General features: G+C 41.2%; 1 pseudogene; it reads left to right on the top strand.

Annotated features, from left to right (window-relative positions):
• The first annotated feature begins 730 nt into the window (after positions 1 to 730).
• LOC122700827 lies at positions 731 to 2,404 on the top strand (annotated as a pseudogene).
• The last annotated feature ends 10,970 nt before the right edge of the window (positions 2,405 to 13,374 follow it).

The following is a 13,374-nucleotide window of genomic DNA, read 5'->3' as shown; positions in this document are numbered from 1 at the left end:
AGAATTTAGAATATTACCTAAACTTAGCTCATAAAAAAACAGGCATGGTTTAAGAGGATTAACTCCAGGAGCGCACGCCGCCGGCCGGCATGAGCAATGGCCTCGGTCAAGGTGGCCATGAGGGTCCGGCCCATGAATCGCAGGGAAAAGGACTTGGAAGCCAAATTCATTATTCAAATGGAGAAAAGCAAAACGACCATCACAAACTTAAAGATACCAGAAGGAGGGACTGGGGACTCAGGAAGAGAACGGACCAAGACCTTCACCTATGACTTTTCTTTTTATTCTGCTTATAAAGAAGTCCAGATTATGTTTCTCAAGAAATGGTTTTCAAAACCCTTGGCACAGATGTCATGAAGTCTGCGTTCGAAGGTTATAATGCTTGTGTCTTTGCATACGGGCAAACCGGATCAGGAAAGTCATACACTATGATGGGAGACTCTGGCGATTCTGGCTTAATACCCCGGATTTGCGAAGGGCTCTTCAGTCAGATAAACGAAACCACCATATGGGATGAGGCGTCTTTTCGAAATGAAGTCAGCTACTTAGAAATTTATAATGAACGTGTGAGAGATCTACTTAGACGGAAGTCAACCAAAACCTTCAATCTAAGAGTCTGTGAGCATCCAAAAGAGGGGCCTTATGTGGAAGGCATCTCCCTTTTGTATTTAATCTAAAGAAGAAGGATCTCGGGCAGTTTGCGGTTTGGTTTTGGCTTCGTTTCTAAATTTTTTTCCTCTTCGTTGACTTTGGGGTTCGGATATTCCTACCGCGTCGGACTCCCAAGGACCTTTTGGGTCCCCACGTTAATGAGCCACCTGGCGAGTCCGATGTGGCCGTCAGCGAGGCACCGCTCGCGTTCCTCCCCACGTTCGCGTCCGGCCCGGCGGGAAGGACGAGGTGCTCCGAATGACCGCTGGCAGAAGGAGCTCCCCTACATGAAGCAGCTTCCCCGGTGCTTCCCGGCCACCCCGGCCGCGGCCACCGACCTGGAGAGTGGTGGAGTCTGCAGCCGCAGCTCGGCCCTCCTACCCCGAGGGAGGCGGGGGAGTTCAGTGGTCTCCTGGACCTGGACCTTATCCTCTCTAGCTCGCTGTCGCATCAGGAGCCCGTGACCGCCACGGCGTCCTTGTAGGCATCAGCCTCATCCTTGCTCTCCCCGTGGAGTAGCGGCCCCGCCAGCGCAGCCTCAGCGACCCATCCGGGCCGGGGGCGACCCGGGCGCAGCCGTGCCAGGCGGCGTGGGCGGCAGCTTCCTCAGCAGCCGGGAGTTTGCACCCCCTCCGACGGCTCCCGTCAACCTGGAGGACATCAGTGACGTGAGCCCCTCCAGCAGCTTCCTGGCCGAGCTTCGGTGGCCCGAATTGGACCCGGTGTGCATTCCGCCACCGCCAGGTGGTGGACTGGTGGGCACGTTCGTGTTGAAGGCGCCTGAGTGCCCCTGGCAGCCAGTACGGCAGCCCGTCGGTCATCGGTGTTCGCACAGGCGGCCCGGACGGCAGCCACTCGGTGGTGGTGGGCCCTACAGCGGTGGGCCGCCGCGCGTGTGCCAGGAGATCAAGCCGGAGGCTGTCTCCTCGTGCACCGTCGGTCGGCCCCTCGAGCCCCGCTTGGGCACTGGACCTCCGCTCAGCAGTGACCACCGGCTGCCTGCGCACGACTTTCCCCTGGGGCGGCAGCTCCCCAGCAGGGCTACCCCGACCCTGGTCCCGAGGAACTGTCACCCTGCCCTGCCGCTCCCCCCGGGCTTCCATCCCCACCCTGGGCCCAGCCACCCTCCCTGCCTGCCTGACCAGATGCAGACACACGTCCCACCGCGCCATAACCAAGCGCTGGTGCCAGCCGGTTCGCGCAGGCCGGAGGAGCCCAAGCCGAAGAGGAGGAGGAGGTCGTGGCCTGGGAAAGGACGGCCTCTCACGCTTGTGATTACGCAGGCTGCGGCTAAACCTGCAGGGAGAGTTCTCATCTCAAGGCACACCTGCGCACCCCACACAGGTGCACACAGGTGCGAAACCTTCCCACTGTGACTGGGATGGCCGAGGGTGGAAGTTTGCCCGCTCAGATGAACTGACCAGGCATTATGACAGACACCCCGGGCAGTGCCGGAAGCGCGACTGGGCATTCTGCAGGTTGGACCACCTCCCTTACACACGAAGAGGCACTTTTAAATCCCCAAACAGTGGATGTGACCCGCACTGCCAGAAGAGAATTCAGTCTTTTTTACCTTTCACACTGTCTTCCTGGTGAGGGGAGGAACCCAGCTAGAAAGCACTACAGTCATGGTGAAGTTCCCAAGGAGTAAACTTGTGAATGGATAATCAGGACACAGGAAACCAAAAGACAAACTCAAAAAAACAAAACAAAAAAACAGATGGGGTCTGTGACTGGATCTTCTAGCGTTCCAGTTCTAAATCCAACTTGTATATATATATTTTGGACTTACAAAACCTCAAGGGGGTGACTGGAAGTTGTGGATATCAGGGTATAAATTAGATCTGAAAGTTGGGGGGAGGGAAGACTAGAACCCCTTGAATTGTTTTGATGCAATATAAGCATAAAGATCACATTGTATTCTGTTTGCCTTCTAAAAGTCATTATGACGATCTTAGAAGAAGAGGAAGAAATTCAGGTACAGAAAATGGTGTTTAATAGCCTAAACGATGGTTCTTGGTAAGTCTTGTTTCGAAAGGTACCAAATGAGGCCCCAAGTTCTCAAACTGCTGCTTACTTTGACAAGGAAAATCTGTTTTTGTCTTCCGATCTACATTTATGACCTAAGTCAGATAAATACACCTGGTTTACTTTAATCTTTTATATAGTCTGTTATGTATTGTGGTTTCAGATGTGCAATAATTTGTACAATGGTTTATTCCCAAGTATGCCTTAAGCAAAACAAATGTTTTTTTCTATATAGCTCCTTGCCTTAATAAATATGTAATATAAATTTAAGCAAACTTCTATTTTGTATATTTGTAAACTACAAAGTAAAAAAATGAACATTTTGTGGAGTTTGTATTTTGCATACTCAAGGTGAGAATTAAGTTTTAAATAAACCTATAATATTTTATCTGAAAAAGAAAAGAGGATTAACTCCAATTTTGAAAAAGTTGTACTTTTCAAAGGGTAAAGTGGTGGGTAAAAAGCTATCAAACAGCATTGCATGCTATCGAGAACTCATTCGTGAAAAGAAGTCAATCAATGTGGCAAAATTCAGCACTGTCTTATTTTAAGACTGACATCATCTTCCCAGATGGCTCAGTGGTAAAGAATCTGCCTGCCAATGAAGGAGATGCAGGAGACCTGTTTGTTTGATCCCTGGGTTGGGAAGATCCCCTGGAGAAGGAAATGGCAACCTACTCCAGTATTCTTGCCTGGAGAATCCCATGGACAGAGGACCCTGGTGGGCAACAGTCCATAGGGTCTCAAAGAGTCAGGACATGATTAAGCTAGTGAACAACAATCAACCTCAAGGCAAGATCCTCCACCAGCAAAAAGATTACAACTTGCTGAAGGCTCAGATGATAGCTAGTATTTTTTTTTTTTAGTGATACAGAATTTTAAAATTTAAAGTATCTACCTTGTTTTTTGTTTTTGTTTTGTTTTTTTAGATATAATGCTACTGTATACTTAACCTACAATATAGTGTAAACATAGTGTTTATATGCTCTGGGAAACCAAAAAATTCATGTGACTCCCTCTATTGCATTGTGGTCGTACATGCATGCTAAGTCACTTGAGTCATGTCCAACTCTTTGCAGCCCTATGGACTACAGCCCACCAGGCTCCTCTGTCTGTGGGGTTCTCCAGCCAAGAATACTGGAGTGGGTAGCCATGCCCTCCCCCAGGGGATCTTCCCCACCCAGGGATCAAACTTATGACTCTTATATCTCCTGCATTGGCAGGCCAGTTCTTCACCACTAGAGCTACTGGGAAGCCTCTCATTGCTGTCATCTGGAAACAAACCTGTGCTATCTCTTAGGTATGCTTGTATTTTTTGTTTCAGGAGTTGTAAAGGCTTGAATATGATAAAATAAGAAGAAAAAATGAGAATACTGACCAAAAGTTAAGCAGAGGAATTTATACCATACTCATGTATTCCAAGAGTCCAGATAAGCACTGGAAACCTGTATTTATCCTTATCCTAGGTTGGGAGACCACTAACTAAATCAAGCTCTGGGGGTTGAAGAGAAAGTCAACAATGAGAAGGAAATTGCCACAAAATTAGAAAATGCTGCTGTCAACATTACCTTTCAGACCAGCCAAGTATGCCTCTCTCTCTTACAATAAATAAATACCAATAAAAATAATTTGTGATTTAGATTATCCTCAGCAGTGGTATGTGCTATAAAATGCACTATGGAAATCATCTCTCTATTTAGGAACTCAGCACAGCTGCGCCAATAAGGAGGCTGGGTATATTCTGCAGCTAAATGAACTTGTGTTCTAAGAATCTGCCTTTAGAAGTAACAGCCCTGAAAGCCAGAAGCAAAAAATCTCAAGGATTATTGTAGCAAATGGCTTCAAATAGAAACATCTAGACTGTTGGCAAGTGCCTTTTAGAAAGCAGGACTTGAATTCTCTTGAAGCAAAATTACCAACCATTCTTGTGGCCTGCTGCTTACAAAAATAAAGAAAACAGGGCTTTTTGAGCTACAGCTGCAGATTCAAAAATTAGGACCAGTAGATTTTGCTTTAGTAATGTAAAAAGCAAAACACCCCAAAGAGAGCAGAAAGAATTAGCTAAGGATGTTAGAGATGTGAAAGAAGATAATGATAGGAAAAAGTCATTTCAAACATCTCCAGACTGTAATTACAAGCCAAGGTTTTTTTTTAATCTTATCTGTCTACTTCACTCCCTGTCCTCACCCCAGGCCTTCCCCCACAACCCCCCGCCATTTCTTATAATAGTAATATATGCCCAAGGCTTAAAAAGAACACAGAGGTATATAAAATAAAATGTTAAAATCTTCTAACCTTTTTCTGTTCTTAATCCTATTAAAAATCCCTGAAAGTGAAAGTCGCTCAGTTGTGACTCTTTGCAACCCCATGGATATACAGTCCATGGAATTCTCCAGACCAGAATACTGGAATGGGTAGCCTTTCCCTTCTCCAGTGGATCTTCCTAACTCAGAGACTGAACCCAGGTCTTCCACAATGCAGGCAGATTCTTTACCAGCTGAGCCACAAGAGAAGCATTAAAAATTCCTAAAATTTTTTAAAAAATCATTGTCTAGCTCTTAAAATGTTAAAGAAACACTGTGTCCAGTGTGCATAACTTTGCTTCCCTGGCCTCATATTTTCTATTAGGGGCTGGTTGTGTAAGCTAGAAAACAGGAGACAGAGAATCAAAAGATGGAAGCCCTGCTGCTCACTTCTTCCAACCATTTTTGTGCCTTTCAGCAAAGTTTTTCCTTGTCTGAAAAGTAAGGAAGGTGAGAATGCTGGTTCTTGGTTCACTCTGAATTCAAATCTTCCTGTACTAGTGCTGTCTAATAAAAAAACACAACTGATCTACAAATGTGAGCCACATTCATAATTTTAAACTTTTTAATAACCATATTTAAAAAATAAAAAAAGAAGGTGAAGGCAATTATAATATTTTCATCCCAACATAGTCAAAATATTATCATCTCAACATGCAATCAACATTTGTTTTGTTGTTGTTTGTTGTTTAGTCACTAAGTCATGTCCCACTCTTTTGCAACGCCATGGACTTTAGCTCGCCAGGCACCTATGTGCGTGGGATTTTCCAGGCAAGAAAACTGGAGTGGGTTGCCATTTCCTTCTCCAGGTGATCTTCCAGACCCAGGGACTGAACCCAGGTGTCTTGCACTGGCAAGAGGATTCTTTACCACTGAGCCACCAGGCTTCCTGTAATCAACATTAAACATTAAAATTTAACATTAATAGTTTATATTCTATTTTTCAAACTAAGTCTTCAAAATCTAGTGTGTATTTGATAAAAAAAAATCTTCATTCAGATTAGCTACATTTCAAGTGTTCAGGAGCCACATGTGAATAATTGCTAGTGTTTTAAGCAGCAAAGTTTTGTATCAGTGCCAGACATTATCTGAAGAAAAGCTCTACTTCAGTGTGTAGCTCACTTCTGCATCTCTATACTTGATTGACTCTGTTGTCAACAAAACATTATTGTTGATTATCATTTATTAGCAATATCTAAGTACCAACAACTAAGTGCTGAATCTATTTAGACTACTCATAGAGTTTCAGTATCAGAGTTTTGATTAATATCAGTGCTGTTTTCCTATAACACATTTAGTATTCAAGTGAATTTTTCTTGTCTCACTGAGTCATTCCTATTGAATTTTAGATCATTTATCCCGAGCTACATAGAATGATTAGGATATAATATCATTGTTAATTAACCATTTGAAAAGTATCCCAAGCTTTTAAAAGCAGATTAAAACACTCACTTGTATCCTATCAATAATGTTCTCCACCTCTCAATCTGCTCACACAAAAAAAAAATCTAACATATTACAAAGCATATAGCATTACCAAGCAATGAAAGTTTAGTAAGTGAAATATCACTTAATCATTGTACTGTTTTTTAATAAACTCAACAAATAACTCTTGATTACCTTTCATAGGCCAGGACCTGTGCTTGGTTTTGAGGATTCCTATCATGGTGGTTTAATTTCAAAGATTCCATCAGAGTAACCCACTATTAGAGGCTCTGGAATTTATGTATTGGGGTAACGGTATAATTTTGTATCCCTGGGTATCTTTTGCTACTGACAAGCCTTTCCCCACTCCCACCCCAAATCAGACACATTTTTAAACAGAATCCTTCTTATCTCTCCAAGTCTATTCTGCCTATAAAACAAAATATGCTGAAATACACTGTATTACAACTTTGAGTGTGTGCTATAAATTTAAAAATAGTACATATCCATTGTAAAAGAAGATATTCAAGTCAGAAGTATAGAAAGTAAAAGATGAAAGTTCTACTCTCTCTTGATGCATTATTCCCAGGTGGACCACTCACAGGTAACCACTTACAGAATTTTATGCCAGAATTCTCCAAGCATATATAAACACGTTTACAAAGATGTATACACATTTGCAAATTTTGAGAAAGTATTTTAAATTAACACATGATTATGAGGAAAATTCAAATAACACAGAAGCATATAAAACTAGAATAATCATATTCACATAGAATATTTGAGGGAGGATCTTAAAACAAAGTAACACATGATTCTGGAGAAAATGAAAATTATGGTAAAAAGCAAACCATAAAATGCAAAGTGAAATTTTCCCTATTCCACATTCCCTCTACCCAAAGGTAATAAAACGTGCCCTCAGTACTTTTTGTGTGTGTGCTCTCTTTGTGAAATTTTCTATGACTACACAAGAATACAGATACATATATACCCACACACACATACATATGCCCAACATTCATATGAATATATATAGAATATATATATATGTTTAATGTATTTATATATATATATATATAAAATAGGGTACTTATTTGTGAAATCAATATATATATATAGATAAGTATCCAAAATGACAAAGGGAATCCCCTTGAGATTACCACCCAGACTGAAAAGTAAAACATTGCCAGCTTCTTAGAAGCCCTCTTTACCAACTTCTAATCACTACCCTCTCTCACCATCCATTTCAAAGCCTTCCACTATCCAGACTTGTAGAGTAATCAATTCCTTGCTTTTCTTTTTCATTTTACCACCCAAGCACACATCATTAAGGAACTATAACTTTTATTTTTCGATTTTTAAGCAAATGAAGTCATACCATATGTATTCTTTTCTGTCTTGCTTCTTTTATTTGCAATATTTATTTATTTTTAGCTTAATATATTTGGGGAATCTTAGTCAATATATAGAGAATTACTTCATCCTTTTAATTCCATGATATAGAATTGAACAAATGGCCTAATATAAAATTATTTTCATTCTTTTTGGCCATTATGAATAACATTATAAAGAACATCTTGGGCATTCGTTTTCATAAATCAATTACTTTCACTCAAAAAGTAATCATACTGTTAATGTAAAATGAAATGAAGTGCCATGTTAATTATTTCAGAATTCTTGAACAAATTCAGTTGCAATACAATAAAATTTTAACAAGGAATGATCCTATCTTCTAAATCCTAGATTGCCTCTCAAAACAGATTTTGCTTAGAAGCAAAGAGACATCTTTTGAGCACACTGGCATAGAGTTTTTCAAAGTATAGTCCTAAATTGCTAGTATCACAGTTACTGGAGGATCTTATTAAAATGCACATTTCCTAGCATTCAGCATCTTTGGAGATGGTCTTGATAAATTAATTAGGATATAGTCTAAACTACTGTAACCAAGACTACAAAACATAGTGGCACCAACAAGACAGGCATTTACTTCCTTCTCATTTAACTGTTCAGAACGGCACGGGCTGGCCAACGTAGAGAAGGCAGCTCTACGCCAAAACAAATCAATGCTGTCTTGTTGCTCTGCTAGTCTATGAGGCATGGCAGAAGCTGGTCCCTGACCATGTCCATGGGCTATCACATCTTCAGCAAAGGGAAGGGAAAGACAAGTAGAGGGAAAGCCATTTGTCAGGAAGTGCACAAGTGGTGCACATTCCATTGCCAGAAGAAATATGGCCGCAGCTAGTTACAAAGCATGCTGGGAATACATGGCTTTGGTTCTACTGGCCATGTGTCCTCTTCACTGGCAAGTGGTAGGGTTCAATTACTAACAGGAAGAAGAGGATGGAGATGTGTGGGGTGGCAATTCGTAGTTTCTGCAGCACCTGGGAATCTACACCGTTAGGTGCTTGCTCCAAATCCTCTGTCCTCAGATGTGACTGGTCACTGGGCTGGAGAAGTGCTCTTTTATACTTGGTTCAATGTCCCTTCTCCCAAGTACCCCTGGAACTTCATGAGCTATTACTGACTGATGCTGAAGCTGAAGTTCCAATCCTTTGGCCACCCGATTCGAACAGCCAACTCACTGGAAAAGACCCTGATGCTGGGAAAAATTGAAGGCAGGAGGAGAAGGGGACAACAGAGGACAAGATGGTTGGATGGCATCACCGACTCAATGGACATGAGTTCGAGCAAGCTCTGGGAGATGGTGAAGGACACGGAAGCCTGGCATGCTGCAGTCCAAGGAGTCACAAAGAGTCAGACATGACTGAGTGACTGAACAACGGCAAAATCAGCTAATAGCAATAAAGTGCTAATTATGTGCCAAGAACCTCACATGAATTATTTCATTTAACCATTACAACAAGTTTAAGGTACTATTTACTAACCCCCTGACTACAGATAAGGAAACTATGACTTAGGGAATTTCCTTGCCCAAGCTGTACAATTAGTCTGTAATTAGTAAGGGTTGGGTCTTGAACCCAGAGCCTATGTGCTTAACATTAGTCTGCACAGTGAATGGTTTTATTTAAAAGAACATCTGTCCTTAAAAATCTATGTATGTTCAATGTAAAAGTTACTGATATTAAGAGTTTTGATATAAAGAAGCAAAATTTAGGGGCAATTACTGGGAAATGGCATTTAAGGTTAGCCCAGTCCTAATAATGATAAAATATTAATTGAAACTGAGCATTTACACTCTGTAAGGCACTGTTCTAAGGGCTTCACCCTTGCAACAACCCTGAGTTAGGCCCTCTAATCAATCACCTTCAGTTTACAGAAAAGGAAACTGGGGCACAGAAATGTTAAGTCAATTAGCCAAGGTCACACAGCAGGTAAGAGTAATATGCTTAGCCATTAGCCTATACCACCAACATACAAAGAGAAGCAGGCATAGTCTCTCGGGATGGCTGATAATTATGAGTCATATTTACCAAAGTTCTGACATATATGGCCTTTTTACAGGGTATTTCTTGGGTGACAAGCTTTATCTTTTGTGTAAAATTGGAAGTTGTCTGATGCACAGATAAGGCAATTAGCAAGTCCTCTGAACATTATGATAACAAACGTCTTACTTCATCATTATCAATTGATATTTGTCAATTTCTATACTTCAACTTCTATACTAAGTCCTGGAGCTCTACAGGGTGTCGGGTTCTTATTTTCATCATGGCTCCTTTAAGTAAAACAATTCTCCCAAATTTGCATTTGACTTTGGTCCAGATTGAGTGGATGGTATTAACACTAGCACAAGGGATGCTGTATTTCTCTCCAATGGCCAGTGTTATGTTTTCACCCTTAGTTTCATCTTACCTCATTGCTCCAGTGCACTTGGAACTGCCACCTCATGGTCTGCTGCATTCTAGAGACAATTCTCACCGTAAGAAAAGAATAGGCATCATTATTATATGAGTTATTGAGAATCTCCAGTGTACTGTATACATCTTTGGGGGCATGATTTAAGGGGTAGCATGAAGAAGTTTCTCTCTCTTGTGAGAACAGTTCCATATCTTGATTACAGTGGCAGGTACACAAACATATGCATGGAATGAAACTGCATCTCATACACACATGCACACACACTCTCAAATGTATGCCAGTAAAAAATGATGAAAATGGAATCAAGTTTGTAGTATAGTGAATACTATTATACAATATCAACTACCTGGTTTTGATATTGTATTACAATCTTATTACCTATTGTATTACTTACAAGCTGTCATCATTAGAAGTTGAGTGACGGTTACATAGGAGCCTATGAGTGATTTTTGCAACTTCTTGTGAGTCTATAGTACTTTTCAGATAAAATGTTTTAATGGTGGGGGTGGGGAGGGTGAAAGAGTGGTTCTCAGACCAGCTTTGGCATCAGCTGGGATCTTGGTAGAAATACAGAATCTCAGGCCCTACCCTAGACCTACTAAATTAGAATCTGCATTTTAACAAGAACCTCAGATGATTTCTTTGGACACTAAAGTTTAAAAGCACTGCCGTACAAGAAACAAAAGTAATATTCAAGTATTTCTCACTCTTTCAAAAAAGTTTCTTCCTTTCAATGTCAGATAGGTTATTTCAGAGGCCTGGGTCTGCTTCACTGGTGTGCAGCCAGTTTAGTCACATAGGGTACTGACTCAGAAGACCCTCCTACCCCATGAGATTTAATACTCTGTCTTGAAATTCTTAATAATTTTACCTTCGCCTTTGTCTTTTGTTAGTGAAGTCCTGTGAGACCACAGCACACGCACTAGGAGCTTGGAGCCTCAGCTTACCAACAAGCCCATTGCCCTGCCTCACTGGGACGGGCTCTCAGCTGCCCTGGCACTTCAGAACCCCTCACCCTGACCCCCCAGGACTCCCCCAGCTATTGCTACTGGCCTCCAGACCCAGCAGGGGTCCAAACACAGATGGAAGGCTTGCATAGCTCCTGAGACATCTCAGGGCGAGGCGTGTGGTAGGCATGCCTGTCCCAGATCAGCAGAGCTTTCACTAAAAATAAACTTAAGTCCTCGCCTTTTTCAACTCTTACCCATACTCTATTAATATTTATGAATAAAAAAGTGATATTCAGAAATAACACACATTTATTCTTCATTGTCTTGTAGCAAGTTCTTAGAAATGGTTGTTTTAGGGTATGGAAAACAGGTGATTTTAGTTTTCTTCTTACTGTTTCCTCTGTATTTTCCCAGTTTGTCTGCAGTGAATATTATAGGGGACATTGGCAACATTACATGGTAGGGCCCCAATGCCTCTGATACTCATTATTCTTTGATAGGAACAACTTGGATTTCTTTTTTTTCAGAGAGGTACTTCGGTCTTTTGGATACAGCCACCAGTTCACTAACAGGAGTGATAAAGCTAAGTGTGAATTTCTCACATTTAAGGGGTGCTAATTCATTCAACAGCCCAATTAAGTCACCACCTGATAACCCAATTCATTACAACTTATCAGACTCCAAACACTCAATTAATTAACTCCTCTACTCTACATGAGCATACATATCCTGACTTTGTTAACCAAATCATCAAGCTTGTTTTTTTAAACCAGTGATTTCCATATTATATTGGAGGAGAGTGAGTTGAGGCAGCCTGAAAACTCCTTATTATATTTTCAATTGAAAAACTGCTTGTTTTAGAATTATCGGGAACCTACCACAATTCAGTATGTACATACTAAATCATTGTAACTATTAATTTGTCCCACTTTCAACAGCTTTCAAATAACTTCTGTCTTTCCACAGTATTTTCTAGATAGGACTTAATAAAATGGAAGGATGAGAAGCATAAGCATTTAAGGTGGTAACACTGCTAATGAAGACTTTGAGAAAAAGCCAATTCGGTGGTTCTCAGTACTCATTTAGAATCACCTAGAGTTTTTTTTAAATATACAGACACCTGAATCTAAACTCAGATCAATTAAATCAGACTCTTGGAGTGGCGCTTAGCCACAGTGATCTATATACTAATCACCATTCTGAGTGCTTTTACATAATCATTTAACACTATACCTCATAACATAGGTACTATTTCTCATCATCTCCATTTTACTTCTGAGGAATTGAGGTTTAATGAGGTAAACTGAAGTAAGCATCCAGGACATTGGCAGACTGCACCACAGCCTGCCTTATGCTATGCAGTTTCACAACCCTTCAAGCTATCTTCCCAGAGACTGGAGGACTGCCATGTCATTCTTACCCAGAATATATATACCCAGAAGATACAGTCAGAAATGAATAAGTGTGGAAAATGCAGACTGATTTGAGGGAGAGCTAAAAGAACCAGTAAAATCAAGGTGATGACAGAAATCTCATAAAAGACACCCTAAAACAGTAAAAATTAAGGGAGCTAGTCTGGCTGGTGGTGACCAGGATAATGCTGTCATTTATTGAATGCAATTTTAGAGAAAGGAAAACTGAAGCAGAGAGAGGTTAAGTAACTTGCCCAGGATCAAACAACTAGTAAGTGACAGGCCAGGGATCCGAACTGAAGAAACGCAGCGGTCAAATCTATGCAACTGGAAAACAGGGAAGGAGAAAAAGAGGCCAACCCAGTGATCAAACTCAAAAATATTTACTTAGGCCAACTGTGCCGAATGAAGCCTTCTTCAAGAAGCTAAACTGGATTATTCATATAATCTCATAGTGGATAAAAAACTAAGATCATGGCATCCAAGGGCCATCACTTCAGGGCAAATAGATGAGGAAACAATGGAAACAGTGACAGACTTTCTTTTCTTGGGCTCCAAAATCACTGCAGATGATGACTACAGCCATGAAATTAAAAGATGCTTGCTCCTTGGAAGAAAAGCTGACCAACATAGACAGCATATTAAAAAGCAGAGAGGTTACTTTGTTGACAAAGGTCTGTCTAGTCAAAGCTATGGTTTTTCCAGTAGTCCAGTATGGATGTGAGAGTTGGACCATAAAGAAGGCTGAGGGCTGAAGAATTGATGCTTTTGAACTGTGGTGTTGGAGAA

Source organism: Cervus elaphus, chromosome 9, assembly GCF_910594005.1.
Source record: "Cervus elaphus chromosome 9, mCerEla1.1, whole genome shotgun sequence".
Lineage (NCBI taxonomy): Eukaryota > Metazoa > Chordata > Mammalia > Artiodactyla > Cervidae > Cervus > Cervus elaphus.
This window is presented reverse-complemented; position numbering and strand designations above follow the sequence as displayed.